This window comes from Danio rerio, chromosome 4 (genome assembly GCF_052040795.2).
Source record: "Danio rerio strain M-AB ecotype USA chromosome 4, GRCz13ab, whole genome shotgun sequence".
Classification (NCBI taxonomy): domain Eukaryota; kingdom Metazoa; phylum Chordata; class Actinopteri; order Cypriniformes; family Danionidae; genus Danio; species Danio rerio.
Window position 1 is genome coordinate 1,516,435 of NC_141024.2, and position 20,978 is coordinate 1,537,412.

At 34.6% G+C, this 20,978-nt stretch overlaps 2 protein-coding genes across 6 annotated transcripts in view; one reads left to right on the plus strand and one right to left on the minus strand.

Annotated features, from left to right (window-relative positions):
• The window catches only part of LOC147844582 (uncharacterized), a 128,214-nt gene that overhangs the window by 79,120 nt on the left and 28,116 nt on the right, over positions 1 to 20,978 (minus strand). For all 3 annotated transcript variants that reach the window (XR_015482338.2, XR_015482339.2, XR_015942138.1), the window contains exons 4-6: positions 20,479 to 20,533; positions 19,226 to 19,387; positions 5,934 to 5,985 (exon numbers count right to left, since the gene is read on the minus strand). The gene's annotated coding sequence lies outside the window, so the exon portion shown is untranslated. The remainder of the gene's footprint in view (positions 1 to 5,933; positions 5,986 to 19,225; positions 19,388 to 20,478; positions 20,534 to 20,978) is intronic.
• The window catches only part of chrm2a (cholinergic receptor, muscarinic 2a), a 140,913-nt gene that overhangs the window by 13,483 nt on the left and 106,452 nt on the right, over positions 1 to 20,978 (plus strand). The gene's annotated exons all lie outside the window — the stretch shown is intronic.

Genomic DNA, 20,978 nt, shown 5'->3' on the forward strand with positions numbered 1-20,978 from the left:
GCATGTGTATTGAAAAAATAAAGACTTTTTTATAAGTTTATATTTGTAAAATTGTGATGTTTATACATTTTGTTGTTGTACTATTAAATTATAATAATATAGCATTGTAATTTGAATGTTTTTTTGGTAATGTTGGGTAGGGTGAAAATTTTATAATCTTTTTAAAAAAATAAATAAAGATATCTGTTTTTATTAAACATTTATTACAGGTTTATTTAGATTAAGAATGATTTTTAGTAATACAAAAAATGTATGGGCATTGAAATTAACAAACTTGAAACCAAAAATTGAAATGTAACAAAATTACATAAACATTTAATAATAACACTAATAGAATTACGATTTATTATGATAATTTGCCACATATTTCAACATTTATTTGACATTTTTTTTTATGTTTAGTCAAATATATACACTATCTAAAACATACAGAAGACACCCAGAGAGGTCTGGAGATATAACTGAGATAAAAAAAAAAATCTCATTTGTGATTTTACATCCCTGCGGGAGCTTAAAGTGTATCTATCTGTGTGTGTATCTGTGTGTGTGTGTGTTTGTATGCGCATGATCCTCGCAATCTGACAGTAAAGAAGGAAGATTATACACAGTTATTTTCCCATGAGCAGCTTGACCCCAGAACCAACAGGGGCAAAGCACAAACACACACTTACACACACACACTTCATGACATTCAGAGTGGTGACACACACTTCTCTCCCCCACGGGCGTCTGTCTTAAATGGCACACACTGAAGTAACCAGTGTGTGTGTGAGAGAAAGAGAGAGATAAAAAGTGTGTGTGTGTGTGAGAGAGAAGTCAGTCTGTTGACACACTCTGGTGATTCCTCGGCTTGTGCGACACGGCGTGTTTGAGGGATTTTTCTACATTTCGCATCTGATATTCTCAGTGCAGAACTCCAGAGGCACCAAACGCTGTCAGACACGAGCTGATCTGACAGGACAGACAAAACTCTGTGTGTGTGTGTGTGTGTGTGTGTGTGTGTATGTTTAAGGGACCTGGAGGTGATTGTGCATCAGTGAATCGCCCTCTCATGTTACGTTCACACTCTGACGCTTAATGAAAGGAGATGATATTGCAACACATCCGCTGTTAATGTTCATTTGAAGGAGCAGTTCTCGCTAAAAACAAACAATCAAAATCCTTTATCATCTCTGAAACTTTGAGCAGGCTGTGAGTTCTCCAACAGTGCTGAGTTCACCCCTCACAAATCATTCATTTTCCTTCAACTTAGTCTATTATTTATCAGGAGTCGCCACAGCGGAATGAACCACCAACTTATCCAGCATTTGTTTTATACAGGGGAAGCTCTTCCAGCTGCTACCCAGTACTGGGAAAAACCCATACACACTCATTCCCACACACACATACCCTACAGCCAATTTTATATACCCAATTCCTCTATAGCGCATACAGTGGGGGTAGAAACCAAAGCACCCGTAGGAAGCCCACGTCAACACAGGGAGAACATGCAAACTCCACACTGAAATGACAACTGACCCAGCCGGGAGTCAAACCAGCAACCTTCTTGCTGTGAAACAACAGTGCTAACCACTAAACCACCATGATGCTCTTACTAAAGCTCTGATTTTGACATCCCCTCCCTCCCAAATTTCACATTTACATATTATTTCCTACAGAAAGCTTTACAATACTATATGTGTGCATATATTAGGCCAAATCTGGAGCTTATCTAACAACATAACTGTTAAAAAATGAGTAAATTTATATGTTTGGGAAATATATAAAATAAAATATTACAAAAAATAGCAAAGAAAATAGCAAAGAGAAATATATATATATATAATGTTGTTTAAATTTGAGCCTTTATTGCAACATTTTGCATGATTATCTTTCTAATTGTAAAGAACTTCAGTGACTAAAATAATATTTTCATAAATAATAAATGTGTTTAATAAATCTGTTTTGCTCAGATGCACCAGAATATATTAATATAGATTATAATCTATTACATATATTATTATCCACTGAGAAATGGGACAAAATTATTAACTTCCAAAATGTGGTGTACTCAATTATGCTGAGCACTGTAGCTGCATAAAATTATAGTTCATTTTAATTCCAATTATTAACTAGTGGATTATTACTTGCTTATTGTTAAGATATTGGATGTTTATTAGTACTTATAAATGATCTTATTATACATCTCTAATAATAAATAATAATCAGACTTTTTTTACTTCAGCGATCATTACAACAGCGTCAGCCAATGAAATTCAGTCAGCAATAGGCCACTGTCTAGCTAGTGTATTTGCATACAGCGTTCTGATTGGCTGACGCTTAAGATCGGCGCTTGAAAAGTTGAGCTAGTCCCAACTTCTGCAGCGAGCAACGCCTCTGAAGCGGCGCTGACGGATCCACAATGCAGTTCTGCAACGGCTGACGTCACCCATTCATAGTGAATGGGAAGCGTTGACGCTTAAATCTTTTTCCTAATGTCCTCCTTGGCATCAGCAGCGGGGGAGTTTGAGATCAACCGGAGCTAAATCTCACCTCGCCCTGCAAAAGGGGGGAGCCCTGGGCCCGAGGATCCCTTGAGCTTGGGCTCTCTCCTGAGACAGCAAGCCAAACAAGCTGTGTATAAATCGTGAGACAGCTCTTGAAACAACTAAATAAAATTCTTGCACACTTGCATGCATTCTCCCCCCAATGACAGACTATTGCATTGGTTCTCCTCTGCATTTGCTAACACTGAGAGTTTCAGACCTGACAATTCTTTATCGAACACAAAGTAATTTCAGTGTACATCAGACGAGCTGACATGCGAATCCTCATATGAAATTAAACGCAAACACGAAACTCAGGCATTTCTGCAGCTCCCACATATGCAACACACAGCCAGATATCAGCGAAAACAGCCCTGTCTGTCTTTCATCCGCACAACTTCCACTGTTTAAACAAATCAAGCACACAGGCGCAGTAATTCAGCAGAAAGGCCACATATAAGCCAGCGTAAACACGACAGGCCCAAATACGAGAGTGCCATTCCAGTTCCTGCAAACTCTAATCAAATCTGAATTGGGGGATCGCTTTTACAATGTGCAGAAGCTGCGGTGTGATTTAATTTCTTCTGGAGGCTGCTCAGATACATTATCCCTAACTAGTGCGCAACATCAGAAGAGCGACAGGAGAATGTTTAGATTCAGAGACGCCTGTTTTACATCTTTAAAGCCGCGCTGTGTTACACAAACACCATAAGAATACACCCTTTATTTGTCTGGATTTCAGAGTTCAGCATATAGAAATGCACAAACACTGAGCCTATATCCAACTCCCTACGTTTTCTTCAACTGCCTTTAAATTGGATTATTGATAAGCCCGGAAGATCAAGTACACAATAAAGGTGTGTGTGTGTGCGTGATTGGTTGAGCTATAAAACGAGTGGAATGATCAATAAGGCTGGCTTAAGACTAGCTTGGATCAGGATCAAGTGTGTGTGGCATCTGTATTCATGGCTGGCGTTCATCCTTCATTTAAAGTGCATAAAGTAGGCTAACAGAGCTGGACGCGACCCAACACAAGGTCATCAACAGTTTTCCCAGTGCGTTTACAGCAATCAATACACACACATCTTTATATCCCGGTGGAGATTCTCAAAGATGTCAAGATGCTAAAATTCTTCTATTAAAAAAACAATAAAAACCGAACAATCCAAAATGACGTTTGCGTTTTGTTCAAACGACGAATTTTAAATGAGCTGAAACAACTTAAATAGTTTTTTTTTTTTTTTTGCAACATCTTATTTGTTTCATGATTAACCCACTTAAATTTGTTAAGTTAACTTAACTCCTACTGAACACAAATCCACTGCATGGAAGCCAGCATTTCTTACAGCGTATATTCTCTCTATATAACCCTAGCCCTAAACCCAAATTAAAGTTTCGAAAAACTTTATTCTGTCTGGTTTATAAGCATGTAATTTATAACTATTTATTTTCAAGCTGATTTATAAGTATTATTTACCTGTGGGCACCTCAATTTCGGTCTCCATGAGCCTGTGTGCATTTAGGTAAAAAGTCCCCACTGGGTTATAAAAACAAGCACACACACACACTCATAGGCAGACATTTCTGGCTCTGGCAGGATCCTTGTCTGGATATTCGGCCTTACTGTCCGTCTTGCAGAGTAAATGAGATTCAGATTATCTTTAGACCTGTAGCAGCAGGACAGACTGTTCCCAAAACAGACAGTGGACTGAAGGAGAACAGGTAAAACTGAGAACAGATAGCAAATGTATACTCTCAAACATTGGCTAAAGTTTGGATTGAGGGAAAACAGAGACATGTTACAAATTATTAAATGACTATTAAATGACTTTTACAATATGTGACCCCAGACCACAAAACCATGCAGTCACGAGTGAGATTTTTCTGAATTAAAAACTTCATAAATAAGCTATGTGTTGATGATTTGCTGGGTGAGGGCAAGACATTGCCTATATATATATATATATATATATATATATATATATATATATATATATATATATATATATATATGAAAATACCGAGGCTTCAAAATATTGCAAATGTATTTATTCAATAAATGTTGAGAAAATCACCTTTAAAGTTGTCCAAATTAAGAGCTTAGTAAAGCATAATACCTACTAAAATATGTTTTTGTATATTTACAACAGGAAATTGACTGAATGTCTTCATGGTAGATGATCTCTATCTAATATTCCAATGATTTTTTGCCATAAAAGACAAATCTATCACTCTGATCTACACAATATGTTTTTGGAAATTGCCTAAAATATACCCATGCAACATCAAATTGTTTTATGATCTTGGTCACAAATTTTTATATAATTATATTAAGAGGGAAACACAATATACTTTTACGTCCATTGATTTGACAGTGCAAGATTTCCAGTAGTTGATGCTTATTCAGTAATAAATGTAATTCTTCATTATTATTATTATTATTATAAGTGTTGTCTGCATCAAAGACAATTTTTAAAAAACATTTATATAAATATATAGCACATTAAATGTCAACATTGTTTCAAATAACTTTAAATATATAGGTGGAATACAAAAATATAAAAATAAAAACAGCATATCCCATTAAAGTAAGTATATTCCTAGTGTTATGATGCGAGTTAATTTAGTTTTGTGAAAATCTTATATCAGGGTTTCTGCAGGTTTCATCGAGTCAAATTTAGGACTTAAGACCCTTTCGAGACCAGTTATGTCTTAACCACATATTTCAATGAGTAAAAACAAGAAAACTAGTCATATTAATTTTTTTTCAGTTTATAAAAGCTTAAGTTTCATGCCTATTTATAAATATTATGTCCACTTCACACTTACTTCTGTAAACAGTTTTGGTATATATTGCTGGATATATTGCTGTTATCATCATGAAAAATTGTGTAATTGTTTAAATTTTATTTTCCTGATCAGGGAATTTAATTAAGAGAATTTGCTGTAAAATGTCTAACAGCCGTTGCAAATAAACATCATTTGCAATATACATATATAATTATTCATATGAATTGTGGGTGATTGGACGGGTGTTGGGCAGATTACGCAACTTTACTTGGACAACTTTAAATTAAGACCTATTTAAAAGGATTTAAGATCCACAATATTTTTGTGAATTTAGACTTTTATAGGCCCAAAATCTTGTTTTTGAAATTTAAGACTTTTTAAGAGCCAGTGGACACCTTGTATACACCCAAAATTGTTGGAGAAAAAAGCTAGTTTATTTTAGTGCTGTTTTAGTGTCTAGAGTTCCAATGTTAAAAGTATTTTTAATGTTTGCACCTGATTTTTAGTTCTTTATTTGTTTTTCCAGTGTGCTTTTTGATAAACTGCATTTTGTAAAAATGCATATCTAAATGAAAGTATTTAACCATGTATTCACAGGCCTAACTAAATTAAACTTACTTGCTCTGTCAGATTCTCTTCAAACTGCTGCTTCTCCATGACACTAGATGAGCTGAAAACAGAAGAAATATCCCGTATTATGCTTTTTACTTAATTAGTGTATAATAATGCAGTCTGTGCATGAAATATTTCAACAAATTTGCAATGCTACTTTCTGAAAGCCTCTTTTGTAGTACTGAGATGTCTGACATAGTATATGACACAGAATACCCAATTTAAATAGACCCAGTTGAGTTGCGTTAGTTATGTGTGTTGGTAATGTTTAGATGTTTGTCCCAGTTTCTCCTATCTAATATACTCATGAACATGACTTCTACCAAACTCTTTGATCCACATATAAAAATTTGGTACAGCCTCAGCCACATTGCTTATTGCTGGGATCCTGTCCTGTGTTACATGTCCTCACTACATTATCCCTTAAAGAATTGAGAATGTGTTTGTAGATGCACTTGTGTTTATGTGGCGTATGATGGGATATGATCAATACACTCAAAGCACAATGCCATGTACACTTTATATATATATATATTATCTCAGAAGTCTAATCTGACAAGGCTTTAAAACACAAGCAGATGCTTTGTTTTTGCCAGAGTAACCGAGACACAAGCTGTAAAGTCTCCACCCACTCAAAGTCTCTCAAATCTTCATCTCAATCTAAATAATACAACTAAAAATGATTTGAAAATGTAAGTCAAGAGTTCACACTTAGCTGATGATTGATAATAAAAGCTAGTTTGGCGTGCTGTCCCTGGAGAAAGACCTGAGCATATAAAATTCTCGAGCCCTGGGCTTCCTCCCATTGCAGGGCGAGAGGGGAGTTTGAGTTCAGTTAGATCTCGATGTCTCCCCCCTTGCTTATTTGTAGCTAAGTGTCAGATATGGATGCTGAGACGGTGTACTCAGAGCTTGGCTATAAATATTTTGGATTAAATGTTTAGGGTGCTTGATTTTGAACTGTGGGAGGAAATCAGAGGACCACGTGAGCACGGGGAGAACGAGCAAAATTCCGCACAGAAACGTCGCTTGGTTTGGAGAGGTATTAAACCAAGGGCATTCTTGCTGTGAGGCAACAGCGCTAATCACTGGCCACCGTGTCCCCCGTTTGAAAGGAGGGAAAGTAGGGTTGGATGGGGGGGGGGTTCTTAATGACGAAGATATTGAGATAAGAAAACTCTGGTTATTTATAGTGAGTTAGGAATCGTCTGATTGGATAATTGGTTGTGAGCTAATGCTGAAACAGCTGTGAACAATCATAAGCACATGATTCTCTCGAAATTTGTTTATAAATAAACTTCACGTAAAAACTGCGACTCAGTGCAACCAACAACATCACTAAGCTTATTTACTTTTAATGATGTTAAATAAGTTGCATTAATTAGATTACAACATTTATCATTTCATTGGCAGGGGAGTGGCTGATATTTAAATGAATGGCTGGTTTTTAACTCATATCTCCTTTACATAATGTTGGTGTTTTATTGATTTTTTTATATATTATATTATATGTATTATATATATATATATATATATATATATATATATATATATATATATATATTATATGTATTATATATATATATATATATATATATATATATATATATATATATATATATATAATAGCAATGTCTATTTCAGTGCTTCTTAGTTATGCTTAGTTCATTGTATTATACAGTATTTGTATTGTTTTTAGGGTGACAATATTAACCTCTGTCCAGGAACAATGGATAAAAAATAGCCTTTTGGCTCATACTAGTGCATTTGCACCAATGCTAATTAATATACACTGTCCCTGCCAAATAAATATTCAAATAAAAAATATCTGTTGCGTAGTATTGCATTTGGTGCAGAAAACCAAATTGCTTGCTATAGCACCTCATTATTTGGGCAAATACAATGCGATCCTGAACATCTGTGTTGATCCTGGAACATCATCTTATTCCCTCCCCATAAACCCAACCATAACTGTAAATTATTCCCAAAAAAACAAAGAGGAAAAATAGCTGGATAACAATCCTGTAGAAGTGCCTAAATCTAATTCTTAATTCTGATTGGCTGATTGGAATGCTGTTCCAGGATCATTACAGATCTTAATCCAGGAACACGTCCTGATACTTGGTGAAATCAGGTTGGTGCAATGCTATATGTCGCTACATCATCCCTTAAGGAGTGCCAAAAAGGATTGAGCATGTGTTTGTAGATGCACTTGTGTTTATGTGGAGTATGATGGGATACGATCGATACACACGATGCGATGCGAGCGAACAGCTGTTAGTGTGTCTGCATGCAGGTGAACCAGCAGGAAAACAGATGGACGCGAGTGTGTGAATGGCTCTACAGGACGGCAGACCCTCCCGAGACCCAAACACAGAAACATTTAGATTCCTCGCACTCCTCCGTTCTAATTACACAAGCCTTCTGATGCGCTTCTCCTGAGAGCCTCTTTCCAATTATCTATCTGCTAGCGATTCATCTCCCTCTATTTCTCTCTCCATCTATTACACCTCCGCACGTTCGCCCGCTCATTTCCTCCACCGCCTCATTACGGGCACAGAGACGGCCGCGTGTCTATTGCTGATGGTTTCGACCAGAGGATTGAACTTAGTATTTCACCTGGAAAAAAGGTGATAATGACGAGATAAAACAAGCGGGTCTGTGGAGAAATAAATGAATGATTGTTGATCCCCGCTGACTCTACATTCAGCACACTGTAACTGAACACACATTAAAGCAACAGTGCACTCAACAATTCAGTGGAATATAACATGAGATTAATCAGGAATGCCAGATTAATCATTGAAAGTGACTGAAATGGATGCTGTTGAGTTCAACTGAACACTGTTGGTTTTGTGTGAACACTGCAATACCGCATGTTTGTTTAGTTTAGTTGGGTTTAGTAATACAGAACAAAGGTCATGTGGACTAAATATGTGGTCCTCCTCCTCCCTCCAGCCCGCACCTGATGCCAAAAATATAACCAGATTCGGCCTGCCAAAACATACATTTTTGAACCTCCACCACTGTGCAGTCGTGTCTAGCCACTTGTGGTTTTGACCCGCCACCTAGTCAACATTTAAAGTACTGCATTCAGATGGGTTTTACTTTCATTTTATTTATATGATCAATTACTCTGTGGCTGATTTAAACGTTAAAATATATGTCTGTAAGTGCTTTATTTTTACTAAAGCTCACTCATTCATTCATTTTAGACTTAGTCCCTTTATTAATCAGGGGTCGCCACAGCGGAATGAACCGCCAACTTATCCAGCACATGTTTTTACAAAGCAGAAGCCCTTCCAGCCGCATCCTAGCACTGGGAAACACCAATACACACTCATTCACACACATACACCACAGCCAATTTAGCTTGTTCAATTCCTCTATAGCGCATGTGTTTGTCTGTGGAGGAAACCAGAGAACCCGGAGAAAACCCACGCCAACACGGGGAGAACATGCAAACTCCACACAGAATTCCCAACTGACCCAGCAGGGCTCAAACCAGCGACCTTCTTGCTGTAAGACGATCGTGCTACCCATTGTGCCACCGTGATGCCCTTACTAAAGCTCTATTTTTGTAAATATTGAAGGGTCGCTTGATTATTATGAGTTTAAAACTGCCTCTATTTTGTTGTACAAATACTTCCTCATTGCTTCCACGTTATGCTGGTGTTGAAACAAATATGATAATTTTGCTAATATTAAATTCAAATGGTTTTATTTAATATGTTTTCCTCATAAGCTTATTAAGATTTGCATAAAAACTATATACATCATCAAAATTAGTATTAGTAAAACTTGTTGAAGTAAACGTAAATATGTACATACTTTCCCTCTCTTTGTTGTAGTTTTACAAAAAAAAAAAAAAAAGATATCGAGAAGAATAAATGGCAGTAAAGTCACTTAAGTTACCCAAACTGCTTTCTGCTGTTCTTACGCTATTGGGACAATACAATTGGTTGGGACATACTGTAGCAATTTAAACTCCCACTTCTACATGTAGAACAAGAAACAAAAAGCTGGAGTTTGGACTGCATATACTCTGTGAAAGAATGAGTGTGTGTCTAATGCTCGGTCATAGAGACAACAACCACAAATATATTTCAGCAGCTGATGTGTGACACTATGGACGTGCGGACTTAATAATAATAATAATAATTCCTTACATTTATATAGCGCTTTTCTGGGCACTCAAAGCGCTTTACACGATCGGGGGGGATCTCCTCATCCACCACCAGTGTGCAGCATCCACCTGGATGACAAAACGGCAGACATTTTGCGCCAGACCGCACTCCACACCAGCTGGTTGGTGGAGAGGAGACAGAGTGATGAAGCCAATTATGATATGGGGAGGGTTAGGAGGCCTTGATGGACAAAGGCCAGTGGGCAGATTTGGCCAGGATGCCGGGGTTAAACCACTACTCTTTTTTTTTAAAGGACATCCTGGGATTTTTAACGACCACGGAGAGTCAGGACCTCGGTTTTAACGACTCATACGAAAGACGGCACTCACTGAGCAGTATAGAGTACCTGTCACTATACTGGGGCATTAGGACCCACAGACCACAGGTTGAGCGCCCCCTGTTGGCCACACTAACACCACTTCCAGCAGCAACCTAGCTTTCCCATGTTGTCTCCCATACAGGTACTGACCAGGCGCAGCCCTGCTTAGCTTCAGTGGGCGACCATGTGAGAGTTGCAGAGAGCTAGCTGCCGGCCATTGCCAGATAATTTGCATTATCACTGCTGACAGGTAATGCTTGAAATATAACGTTTATCTCTACTGTCCTAATATGCACCAATTATGTCAGGTTTCCACTTTTGTCTAGTCCTAAAACGGCCCTTCTATAAATTGTCAGTCACTAAAATGGCCCCCGCCAATTTGAGTTTGAGGACCCCTGTCTTAAACTCTGCTATGAATTTATACAGCAGACGTGTTAAAACTTTACAATAAGCTTCCATTAGTTATTGTTGACATGAACAAAACCGTTATTTGTGTAGAAATGGCTGACTGTGTGTTTGAGAAAGTGCTGGACTGGATTTACCCGCTGAAACACAGTGTCATGCACTCGAGCGCTCAGTGTTTTGCTCTTCAGTGCGTTAACAGAGTCGCCTGGCTTCGGTACAACAGAGAAAAACAGAATCTCTGTACCGCTTGGGGAAACACCGGAGGCTGCAGATTGTTCCTGTAACCCCACTAACCTATTGACTGGAAAAAAAAACAAAAAAGGGCCGAGGATTGAACCTTGAGGGCCCCCACACCCGCAGGAGATTCCTTTTATCGTCAGCTTTTATTACATGTTTTCTGTATAAACACCATGACCCGCTCAATAACTCATGAGCGAGCAGATGAAACGATAACGGGAAGCAAGCCTCAGTTCGAAACAATATTCTTCACTACCAAACATGGCTCAAATACCGAGCAACAGGCGAAGACGCGCCCTGGAGACAAACTGATCAGTCCCACTACAACTAAAGATTGTGTTTGCTTGGGATAATAAAAGCAAAGCTGACTGTCCTCTGAAACATCAACTTGTATATGAGATATTTAATTCCCTATTTGTAGCAGTCAGATGGAAAAGTCAGACAGGCGATTCACTTGCTATAGTTTTCTTTTATATATTTATATCAGCATCCTTTTATTAAATTTATTTAATGTATTTTTCATAAACAAAGCAAAACCCCATGAACGTTACATATAAACCTCCAAGTATTTGTTATAGGAGGATTAAAAAGCATACCTCCAAGCATTGTATTTTTGTTTAGCATCTTTGTTAATGTAAGTTTATAAAGATACAATTGCTCATTGCTTGGATTATTAATTTGATCATTTAACCCAACTGTTGAGACTAACAAGATTAATAAACGCTTTAGAAGCATTTTTCATAGCTTGTGTTTGGTATTAGCTTATTTAAACAAAAAAACAACCTTATTGAAGTCTAAGTAATGTGTGTAAAACATCAGGTCAATTAATCACCAATTTAAATGATTAATGTTTTAACTACACTGATGCTATTTTTATATAACTGTTTCTATTATAGTTTTTAATCTCTCAAATCAATGAAAAAGTTATATTAGAGATATTCAGCTGTAAATATATGACTTTAGGACAAAAATATTAGTTATTAAAAATATTATTACATTCTTTTTGAGTTGATGTTTAATAGAGCAAGGACATTTTCACAGTATATTATATTGTATTTTTCCTTTAGGATAAAGTCTTTATTTCTTTTAGTTTTTAAATTAGTTTTTCATTGAAAAAAATAAATAAATAAGGTCAATTTTATTAGCCCCCTTAAGAAAAGATTATAAACCACTGTTGTCCAAAAGCTTTCCTATGTAATTAACCTAGTTTAGTCTTTAAATTGCACTTTTAGCTGAATGCGCTTGTTAAGTGTGACGTCACGCGAATCGGCTTCCGTGTCCAAGCGCTCTATTCAACTGAATGGGGAGACTCATGAAATGGTAATAATAAACGTTTACAAAGCGATTTTATACTTTCGAAAATCACAATTGCAATATTCATTTATAATATATATATATATATATATATATATATATATATATATATATATATATATATATATATATATATATATATATATATATATATACATATATATATATATATATATATATATATATATATATATATATATGTCTATGCCTAATATCCGATGGATCAATTTTATTTGGATTAATTTTTTTATAAATTGTTAAAATTTTGGTATTTGTGATGCAGCAAGCCCAGTGATTGTTGTGTACACTATGACTTTTCATAAAATTAACTTTAATGTGAATAAAAAGTAATCATAAACGAATAATTTTGAGTGAGTGGTGCCTTGGACCCGGAAACAGTATTACATACGTCACCAACACGTCACCACTTATCAAGCGGATACTAGTATCTTGCAAAACAACAAGTAAAATATTAAGAACTGTCAATGTGGCAAAGAGAAAAGAAACTAGTAAATAAAACTATAACACTTAAAATCATGTGGAAAAAATCTTCTCTTTTAAATACTACTTGGGAAATATTTGAAAAATAATGAAAATTACACAAGTGAGCTCATAATTGCGTCTTCTACTGCATTTACATGTTTAAGTCGTTTTTATTAGTTACTGCTTTATTTAAACTTAGTTTCAGTCCATTTATTACATTAAACTAGATTAAAATGAGAAATCAGTTTTTAAAGTTATTTTTCGTTTACATTTTACTATTTTTATCATCTTAATTTTCATGCATTGTGTAGCAGAATTGTCCTTTTTTTTAATATATTTCACCATCAGACATGTTGCGTAAATGCATCGGTTGAAATAAAACATCCTTTTTCTTGTCGAGGTCTTTAGGCAGTGCTTTAGTACAGAGCTAATCTGAGTGAGCGGAGGGCTTGTTCATCGCGCTTAAAAGCCCCCTGGAGGCTCGTCCTCAGGACACGGCTGCCGACTGCGGGGTTATTGGCCTCTGAATTCAGCTCCACTTCTGTGACTTTGAGAGATCAGCGCTCTGTTCTAGATCACAGACATCCGCGGCTGAGCCTGAAAATCAGAAAAGCTCTGATGGTATCAGGTGTGCGTGTTGCTCAGCCACCGGAGAGTGTTTTCCTCCTCCTTTTAATGAAATATCCCGCCTATGTGGTTTTGATTGCTTTCTGCTGCTAATTCAACTTTTTAAAAGCTTTTGTCTCTCGGATGAGCACGCGTGAGCACACTGATGAAAGATTGCTTGACGGCGTTTCTTTTTCAAGATCTTTCTGAAGACATAAAAGTTATGGAGCCTTTTCACAAGACTGCAATGACCCGTTTAGCTCTCATCAGCATCCTAAACCTTAAAAGTTTTTAATATTAAGAGTTTAAAAAAAACATTTAAATGCATTCATGTATGTATTACATAACCTTTGCATCAGATTACAAAAACCGAATGACCGCTTGTGTGAAGTGTTTGTAATGCAGCATCAATGGGGGCAGGACAGTGCATATTACATTATTCTCTCTTGTGGCTGCCGTTATCAGTCTCACACTATTGTTTCCTTTTTCTGAAAGTCTTGATAGCACCATCATGGAGTTTTTCTGTCATTATTTCAGCAAATAGGATTTTAAATAAATTATTAGTTGTATTCTTCTATTTACTACACTCCAAATTAACCAACTATGACGACTTCTGCTGCTGAGAAACCCAGAAATATGAAAAGGGTCCAATGGTGTTTGATGAGAGAGGACGCTGGCACAATCTGGCAGCCACTTCTCCACCAGATCGTGCAATTTGTGCGTTACTCTTTGTTTTTAATGAGGTTAAAAGTCTGCAAAGTCGTGCAAAAGTCACTCTCTTCGTTCTGCTTGTGGACTCACTTTATTTCAGCCACGCTGCTGTAGGTTAAAAACCACTTACTGTTAATACTTTAATATTATTTTATTTTCCCAGACCTAACACCAATGTATGTACAGTTAAAGTCAGAATTATTATCCTCCTGAATTATTCGCCCGTTTATTTTTTTCTCTAATTTCTTTTTTAAGGAGAGCAGATTTCTTCAGCACATTTCTAAACATAATAATGTTAATAACACAGCTTAAAGTAACATTTAAAGGCTTCACTAATTTAATTAGGGTAACTAGGCAGGTTAGGGTTATTAGGCAAGTTATTGTATAACGATGGTTTGTTCCGTAGACTATTGAGAAAAAAATAGCTTAAAGAGGATAATAATTTTGTCCTTAAAATGCTGTTTAAAAAATTAAAAACTGCTTTTATTTTAGTCGAAATAAAAAAAAAAAAACAAGACTTTTTCCTGAAGAAAAAATATTATCGGACATACTGTGAAAATTTCCCTGCTCTGTTAAACATCATTTGGGAAATATTTAAAAAAAAGCTAAGTATTGTGTCAGCTGAACTTTACTTTCTCGTTTGTTTTGTGTGTTTTTTAATTAATTGTGTGTTATTTATTCATTCATTTTTCATTATTTCTTTAGCTGTTGTTGTCATTGTTTCATCACTATTTTGCAAGGATGTTACTTCTTTCTAAAAGTAAAATCTTAACACATATAGATGTAAAAAAAAAAAAAAAACATGTGGGGACTTTTTTCACTGTGCACCAAAATTATGGCATGCATTACCAAGGGCAGGTTGAGCGCCTTTAGCCATTATAGCCATGAAGCCCAACAATCCTAATTTGCACCCTTTGTACTTTTATTTATTTATTTATTTATACTTTGCTATATTTTTCTTATATCCCTCAATCTTCTTTTTTTACATTTGTATATTAATGCAATCTTCACATTTTAAATATGTTTTATTAAAACAAACTCACAACAAAAATAATAAATAAACATTAACTTAAATCTCGTTTTTAAAAGTAAATCTTTACATGATCTGACTGCCCCATGATTGGGAATTGGGGGAAACACATTTGCATGGATATAATAACTGTTATAACTGTTAGAAATAATGTTTAATGAATGAATGACTGATAAATGACTATACAAAAACAATATATTTAAAGGAAAATGATTAGCCCTCTAAGGAATTTAACATTCTTTTTTTAATTATTGCTATATTTTCTAGCATTCACTAGCATTAGAATACTGTAAAGTCTGACCAGCATTTCTTTTTTTTTTGTAGATTTACAAAACATCACTGTGTTTTGTCTGAAGATTTGCACTTGCGTCTCACTCCAGCACGTGGCATTGTTCTTTTGCTGCCAGATTACATCTGCTTATTGTAACATTCTTTCATTTTAAAGGGATTTCAGTGTTTTCGTTCAAGTTCTTCGTATATGGCGGCTTATTGAGGGCCTTGTAATTACGCCATTAGTGGTGCTCTGAAAGGGAAATGAAAGCCTTCAGCCAAAGAAATGGCATTAGAATGAAACGGCTAGAAATTTACATCACAAACAGACAGCAGGAAAACACTACGAGGCTTTCTGAAAACACTAAAACGCTGCAGTATTTGTGAAATTATAGTTTGCGATGTTAACAAAATTCCATGTGGTTTCTCTGAGTGAGTTCTGGACAACAGTGTGGTCCTGGAAGTGCATTACCCATGATGCAGTGCAGCGAGCATAGCTTGACTTATTGCTTAATGGGATTTGAGTTCCTTCTCTAATTAAAGATGTTTAGATTTTCTTATACCGCATTCCTTCATATCAAAGTATACAGTGCACAGAATAAACAAGTACACCCTCTTTTTTTAAATTTTTTAACCATTTTTCAATGTAAATAGACAATATGTTTTGGCTTTATTAAACGGTTATACATCCATTAAAATGAGAGTTCATTTTTATATATACCTAAATGTTTTTTCTAATTTACTTATTTCAGTTCTAGTACATTAAAATACATTCGATTAAAACAAGAAAACATTTATATATATATATATATATATATATATATATATATATATATATATATATATATATATATATCTTATTTTATATATTATATATATTTTAAATATTATATATTTTATAAATATGTTAATATATAATATATTATATTTTATACCTAAATGTTTTTCTAAATAGCTTATTTCAGTTTTAGTACATTAAAATAAATTAGATTAAAATGAAAAAAACATTTAAAATATTATATATATATATATATATATATATATATATATATATATATATATATATATATATATATATATGCTAATACATGATATATTCTATTTTATACCTAAACGTTTTTCTTATTAACTTATTTCAGTTTTAGTGCATTAAAATAAATTAGATTAAAACAAAACAGTTTTATTTATATATTTTATTGCTCTCATTATCTTAATTTCAGTTGGATAACATTGTCAAGGAGAATTTAGCTTTTTTATACAAAAAGATACAAATTTTAACCATTTATAAACTATATTTTGGTGCATTTTAGTTATATTAAACCATTATATATACATTAAAATAGAAAATAGAAAGACAATTTATCCGAATGAGGTATATACACACAGACTTTTAATTTCAGCCAGCCAGCCGGTGAACAGTCTTTCCATTATAAAATTGCCATGTTTAAGGTCTGATTTCTTTAAAAATCAGTAATCTTCACTGCCTGATTGATATACGTTATGAAGTGGGTCTCAGACCAGACAATAAACACCGCATTAAATTACATTTCCCGCTGCCATGTCTTTAAAATACGACAGCTTATTTTACCCCAGTATTTTCAATGAAGTTTCTGTGCTAGCCTGCTGATCCTGCCAGCGCTAGCGGTTACACCGTCTTTCATCTTGTTTTACACTTGAACAACTAAATGAATGCTCGAGTCTGTTTAACTACATGTATTGTAATTACATTACAACATCCATGCTGTAAAAGCAACCGTATGAAATAGAAGATAGTCACATTAAGCTTTCACCGGAAGTTTATCACTGGCTGAAAAACACATGCTGTGCATACAGCCCACTTAAATGAGGTGTTGCAAAATATAGAGACATTACAAACTACAAAAAAAGTTCAACTAAATTTAATATTTTTTATGTTTCTCTTGATTTTTCATCTAAATTAAAATCTGATTGAAAATGTTTCACTAATGCACAAACTTTTGCACCCTGATCTTAAGTTACGAGCCAGCACAACAGGTAAAGTGTGTTTAAAATATGTTTTAGCTGTAAGTTTGAGCCGTTAACTTAGACTTTTATATACCTCAGTGCTTCATATTAAAGTATACAGTGCACAAAATAAATGAGTTCACCCTCTATTTAATTTTTTTGCCATTTCTCAGTAAATATAGACAACATATATTGGTTTTATTAAACTGTTTTATATCCATTAAAATAAGAGTTTATTTCAGTTGTTTTTATATATACCTAAATGTTTTCCTTACTAATTTATTTCACATATATATATATATATATATATATATATATATATATATATATATATATATATATATATATATATATATTATTGTTCTCATCTTAATTTCAGTTTAATAACATTGTCTAGTAGAAATTTAGTTTTTTTATATAAAAAGTTACAAATTTTTACCATTTACAAAATGTAATTTGGAGCACTTTGGTTATATTCAATACTTGTATTTGTATATATTTGTATTAAGAGGTTTAGTCCCCTAACATCTTTAGGAATAGAAAGACAACACATTTCAATTTAAATGAGGTGCTAAAAAATATAAATACACATTACAAACTACAAGATTTCAAGTACATTTAATATTTTTTATGCTTCTCTTGATTTATCATCTGAATTAAAATCTGATTGAAAATGTTGCACGGAAACGTTTGCACTCTGATCTTAAGTTATTTTGTTAGATTAGGCTCAGTTGTCTCTTTGGTACAGACTGATCTAATATACTGTATATACACAAATATATTATGGTAAAGCATCCTATAGAAAGTTTTAATTTAAAGACAGATGTTTAAATGGAGTATTCATTTCATACAAGCACTGTATATAAAGCTTTCCATGTAAAATAGCTGGCTGATGTGATTCATAATGCGCTATTTTAAAATCATTATTGGAAAAATTAATAATAAAAGTAATTCCAAAACCAGCACAACAGGTAAAGTGTGTTTAAAATATGTTTTAGCTGTAAGTTTGAGCCGTTAACTTAGACTTTTATATACCTCAGTGCTTCATATTTAAGTATACAGTGCACAAAATAAATGAGTTCACCCTCTATTTATTTATTTTTTGCCATTTCTTAGTAAATATAAACAACATATTTTAGCGTATTTTGGTTTTATTAAACTCCATATATCCATTAAAATAAGAGTTTGGTCATCTTTAGCATTAGAAAGACAACAAATTTCAATTGAAACGAGGTAATATGCAAAATATAAGTTTATATTACAAACTATAAGCTTTCAATTAATTTTAATAGTTTCTTTTTATTTTATTTTATGATGTGATTTTATTTTTAAAATGTTTCCCTCACATTTATTTGGATGTATAACTTATTGGACCCTGATTTCAAGTTAGATCTGTTGTTAGATTAGGTCGAGTTTTGTCTTCAGTACTGACTAACCTAATGTATATGCACACACATACTGTATATTACTGTGAAGCATCCTACAGAAAATACACATTTAAAGAGGTGCACTCATTTATGCTGAGCACTGGTAAATGAAGCTGGCTATGTAATGAGTTTTCTTTTTAGATCATTATTGGAAATATTTATAATAAAAGCACTTCCAAAGCCAGCACAACAGGAAAAGTGTGTTTAAAAGATGCTTTAGCTGTAGATCTGAGTGAACGCTGTGATACTGCGCTGTGTGAGAGTCTCTTAAAAACCAGAACGGTGATGCGGCAGAAACCCAGTTTTTCCCTCATAGCAGAACCTGCCTGTTCTGATTAGCGGCTCCGTCCGGAGAGCAGGTACGAATCGGTTTTGAGTGAGAGTTTATTCCCAGGAGCTCCGGCGCTGTCACACTCTGAACCGGTCCTGGCATTTACATCTCCAGACAGCTGAACATCGCCCTGGGCCTGGAAAGCACCACTTTCAGTCTGGAGAAAACGTGTGGGAAAACGGCCTTGTTATTCCAATGGCTTATTTCAGTATCTGTGCTGAATCAGAACAGGGTCATTATCAGTGTAGAAAATGTATGATTTTAGATTTACATTGAACAGGAAAGCGTTACGCTAGAACTACCGAGGCAGTCATTTGGACCGCTTTTACACTCTGTAATTGAATAACTTTGTCAAACCTATACAACGCTCACACTTTACACAAAGATATTATATTGTCTATTCATTTATTCATTCATTTTCATTCAGCTCAGTCTCTACTTTAGGGGTCGCCACAGCGGAATGAACCGCCAGCTATTCCAGCATATGTTTTACGCAGTGGATGCCCTTCCAGCTTCACCCCAGTACTGGGAAACACCCATAAATACTCATTCACACACAAACACTCATACACTACAGCCAATTTAGGTAATCAACTCCCCTATAGCGCATGTGTTTGGACTGTGAGGTAAACCGGAGCACCCGGAGGAAACCCACACCAACACGGGGAGAACATGCAAACTCCACACAGAAATGACAACTGACCTAGCAGGAACTCGAACCAGTAACCTTCTTTCTCTAAGGTGACACTGCTAACCACTGAGCCACCATGATGCCCCTTTGCAGTCTATATGTAACTGTATATTTTAGTAGTTCTAGAGTTAAAGGATACTGTAGTTTCCCGTAAAATGAAAATGCTTTCACTGTTGTATGATTTCCGATTTACGTTGAACAGGAAATCAACTCTAGAATTACCCAAGCAGTGCTTTTGATTAATTGAATAACTTCGTCAAACCAATATAACGTTCACACTTTATAATAATTGTTAATGCATTCGCTGACATGAACCAATAATAAACAATACTTGTTTGCATTTATTAATCACCATTTACTACTGGATTATTCCAATCCTAATTCCTTCTTGTTAACATTAGTTAATGCACTGTCAACAATAACAATAAACAAATTAATCTGAACTATCCCTTTAATAGTGAACCCAGAGATAGTGTGCGATGCATTAACTACAAAGTTAAACTAGAAGCTTGATTTTTTTCCAATCATCAATTTCAGCATATTCATGAACAACTTACATGAGTCTTCTGATGTTCTGTATAAACCAAACCCCTTCAAGAAATGTGGATTCACCTAAAATAAAAAAGACAAAAACGTTGGCAGCTGTATTTAGTTTAGTTTATTTGTTTACAGGGTCAATGCACATTAATAAACATTACAGTAAAATGTGCCAGGATTAGCCAAGAATGGCTATTTTTCATCTGTAGACCCCTTACAGAATGTTAAAAATTCACACCCAAAACAGAAGCACAGCATTAAACATTAAATACACTTACATATATAAAATACAGTTTAAAAAAAGTAGGAAACTTTGGTAAAATGTGGGATTCAGTCTTTCTTTTTTTGTAACACCATAAAGACTGAGTGTCGTTTAATTTCTGAAGATTTGTAAGTTGTTTTTTTTTCTCTACATACATATGTCGCCGATTTCTCTTGTTTCTTGCTTTATTTTGCATTTTGCACAGATTATTTTCTCATGATGGGTTTGTCTGTCTGTTTTTTGTTTTTCTGTCTGCAA